This window comes from Crocuta crocuta, unplaced genomic scaffold (assembly GCF_008692635.1).
Source record: "Crocuta crocuta isolate KB4526 unplaced genomic scaffold, BGI_CrCroc_1.0 scaffold29, whole genome shotgun sequence".
Lineage (NCBI taxonomy): Eukaryota > Metazoa > Chordata > Mammalia > Carnivora > Hyaenidae > Crocuta > Crocuta crocuta.
In genome coordinates this window covers 5,016,527-5,020,784 of record NW_027533280.1, presented here as the reverse complement: position 1 = coordinate 5,020,784, position 4,258 = coordinate 5,016,527, and positions in this window count along the sequence as shown.

Here is a 4,258-nt window from a genome sequence, read left to right as displayed (position 1 = left end):
CGGCGCGGCCCCGGGGCGCCCCCCCCCAGACCCGCGTCTGGGAGTTCTCGGCCCCCTGGAACCCGCGCCTTTGTGACCCGCACAGACGGGCGTTCTCCGCTGGAAGGCGCTGGGACAGCGCAGGGCCAAAGGGGATGGAGAGGAGGTGGGGGGTGGGGACGCGGCACACCTCTCAGCGACCCCTTCCCTGGCCAGCCGCACCCCCACCGTCCCGAGTCACGGGCACTCGGAGCGCCACGCGCCGGCCTTGCAGGCCCGCCCTGGTCGCTGGCATCTCCATGCCTCTCCCTCTCGGTCTCCCGCGGAACAGCCTCCACTCGCATGAAAGGCACCCGCTTCCGCCTGCTCTGCTAAACAAGAAAGGGAGAATTGAAGAGAAAAAAAAAAGAACTCCACCAGTGCAGGGGGAATTTGCCCATCATTTTTCTTCAAGAGCACCCCCACCCTCTATGAGCTTGACACGGGGAACCCCCAGTCCGACCCAGGTCACCCGATGTGAGCATTTTTCACTGACCAATTGGAGTCTGGTGGCTTAAAGACAAACATTTTTCATACAAATGGCCCTTAACACAAGCCAGCCTCTTCTCCTGGGGCTGAACTCAAAAAGCAGCCTCACTGCTCAAGGCAAATGATTGGCGGTACTGGTTCTCCAGGGCAATTTTGATTCCATGTGATTTACGCCTTACCTGCTAGGCCCTGGAATTTATTGTAGCTCAGCCATTCTAAGAGCTCCATTTTTCTTATCCCTAAACCCTCAGGACAGAGCGTGTTTTAAAACTTAACCACATTTTTGGTTTCAGAAAGGTAGTATGGTGCACGAGGAAGCTCGTGGTCCCTGTTCGCTGGCAGCCATGTTGTAACCATGAGGAAAGTTAGTGCAATGGCATATGATGTACGCGGTTTGGGTAACGTGTCATAATCAAACACATTAACATTTCTGCGGGAAAACATCTGAATACTCACGCCAAGTAGAATAAGGATTTTGAGCAGCCTCGTGTCAGGGCTTGATTCACGTGAAGCATTTGGGGACAAGTGTTAGCATTCTCATTTTACAGATGGGGAAACTGAGGCTTGAAGAAACAGAGTGACTGTTGCAGCAATCAGAGAAGCCAGGACTGGAATCCAGGGCTGTCTGGACCCCCCATGTCTTACCACAACCCTGAGTGAACAGCCCCAGACCCTAGAAGCAATTCTGGAACCTGGTATCCGCCATGTCCCTGGTATTTAAAGGGCCACTGTAGCCCTCTGCTCCATGCATAGCCTAGTGACTCACACATTTCAGGTGTCAACGACTGAAAAATGATTAAGTTCAATTAGGTTCAGGACTTGTTAAAAATAGGCTCTCGCTCAGAAGAATTTACTCTCCCTGCCTTTATGGGCACAGATCTCAGCAGCCCCCATGCAGAGAAGTGCAAGGCTTTTTAAATTAGAACATGCCAGAATTGATTCTGCTAAAGGGATCTTCGGCTCCACCAGCAGGGCTTGGAGCAGACTGAGATGCCAGCTGGCCAAAGCAAGGAGCCAGCGGTGAGAAATGTTGGCGATAACAGAGTCTACAGAATGAAGGAGGAAATTAGAATCAGGCTGCAGCAAAATCAGGCTGGGCAAAGGCATTTGGCTACAGGCCAGGAAGCTGATTGTCCAAATGATTCTTTGGCTACAAGGATCAGAAATCCACTTGAAATGATTCAAAATGATTTCCCCCCCTTCTCCAGCATCTGCTCGCCCTTCTTCCTCCCTAGCTGATCCCAATTTGTTCAGGTAACCAGCCCTCTCCCATGCAGCCCACGTGACCAGAAGTTGATCTTCACGGATACCTCCAGGGTAAATTTTGATTATCCTAAGCCAATCACAACCTTTCCATCCTCCTTGCTGATGATTGGATCAGGAAGCTAAGTGCAAGCCAATCAGTGCATAGCATTCTCCTGGAGCCTGCGACTCATTCAAGAATAGGTACATAACTTACAGTGGCTTAATCAAACAGAAAGGAAATATTTATAGTTCATGGTTGGAGGGGAAATGCTTTTTCTAGCTCCATGGATGGGAACAAGGAAGCATGTTGTCCCTGTTGTTGATAGCAGACCTCTTGTAACCATGAGAGAAGCCAGTGGGAGATCAAAGCCAACACATGATGGAGGCAAGAACCTAGAAAGAGTTTCAAAGCAATATACCTGGAACTCTGATCATACCATGCCTGAAACCCACCCTGACTTTGCACTTCCTATTATAAGAATAAATTTTCGGGGCGCCTGGGTGGCTTAGTCGGTTAAGCGTCCGACTTTCTCTTAGGTCATGATCTCACGGTTCGTGGGTTCGAGCCCCGCATCGGGCTCTGTGCTGACTGCCAGCTCAGAGCCTGGAGCCTGTTTCAGTCTGTGACTCCCTCTCTCTCTGACCCTCCCCTGCTCACGCTCTCTCTCTCTCTCTAGAAATAAATAAAAAAAAACCGTAAAAAAAAAAATTAAAAAAAAAAGAATAAATTTTCTTATTGCAGCCCAAAGCAGGCTAAACTATATGACTACTAGGGTTATCATGAGTAAACTTGAGGTGCATGTCCATGGAGAATAAGAACTAAGAACTTAGAAAGTTAGTGGAGACCAAGTCAGCTCTTCTCTCCAGCTCTGTCTCTCAAACTATCTGACCTCTCAACCTAACCTCTTGTTTTTATTTTTATTTTTAAAAGCGAATTCTACCGTCAATGTGGCACTTGCACTGACAACTCTGAGATCAAGAGTTTCAGCTCTAGTAACTGAGCCAGCCAGGTGGTCCTGATCCCTTATTTTTTAAGACTTTTTTTTTTTGGCTTTCCCTTCCTTCCTAGCTTGCTTCTTTTGCGTTTTCTCACTTTGGAGCCCAGTTTAAAAAAAAAAAAAAATCAGTGTTCTAATCTCGACTTCTTAGGAAAGAGAATCCAACTGGCCTGGTCTAAATTTGATATTCACTGTCGGCCCAATCATAGCGGATCAGGGGACCATGATCAGGGGACACAATAGCCCCTTTGTAGGAACTGTGAAAGTAACTCTCAGGAAAGAGGGGCACAGGCAGGGAGGGCAGAGTGTTATAGTGGAGAGAACACTGGACAAATTGTTAAGATGCTCAGGTGTTACTCCTGGCTCTGCCACTGATTTGCTGTGTGCCCTTAGAAAAGTCAGTTGACCTCTCTGAGCCTTAAATTCTTGAGACTGCCAGGACCAAACTGAGAACGTTAAAGACTAAAAAGGTTGTGAAATATTTCACTCTGCCTATGGATTCAAAATAAAAATAGTAATCCATAAGAGAAGGGGCAGACAGTCTGATGAGATTCTAACTTTTGCCATAACAGTTTTTTTTAAGTTTATTTATTCTTGAAAGACAAATAACTTTGGAAAAAGCACATATAGTTTGAGTGTCCCTAGTTCACCTTGATGGTTTCAGATTCCTCCTCAGCGGGATCCAAAACTGATTTCCTCTTGGCCTTCCTTCCATGAAAGCCCAAATCAGCAATTATAATCTCAATGGCAGACTTCTAACATAAGGTATGATGAGGCCTCCACATTCTTCAGAAAATAATGTGGCCTCACACATCAAGAGCTGTAAAAATGTTTACACTCTTCAAACCAGGAAACCTAAGTCTGGGATTCTTCCTGAGAAAATAAGTCAAAGGCGAAAGAAAGAAAGAAAGAAAGAAAGAAAGAAAGAAAGAAGGAAGGAAGGAAGGAAGGAAGGAAGGAAGGAAGGAAGGAAGGAAGGAAGGAAGGAAAGAAAGAAAGAAAGAAAGAAAGAAAGAAAGAAAGAAAGAAAGAAAGAAAGAAAGAAAGAGAAAGAAAGAAAGAAGGAAGAAAAAGAAAAAAGAAAAGAAACCCACAGACACAAAGATGCCCCTTGTAACATTATCTCTAGGCACAAGTGGAAATAAGTAAAAAGCAACAAAATAGCCATGTGGAGTGAAAGAAGCCAGACTTCAAGTAGCTCATGCTGAAGGGTGTCCTTTATGTAAAGTACAAAACTGGGGAGAACGTCCTCTGTGATTAGAAGTCAGAATACAGGTAGTCTGGTGAAAGGGAGCTGGAACAGACATAGCTGGTGGGGAGTCAGGGGGCTTCCAGAGTGCGAGAATATTCCGCATCTTGCTCTGGTTACATGGATAAGCTCACTTGTGAAAAAAACTCATCAGACGGTGCACTTCTGATGTATACTCTTTGTATATGCATATAGTACTTCAATAAAAAAGTTTTCCACAAAGATGAATAAGAGGGTTAAAAAAATTTTTTTGAATGTT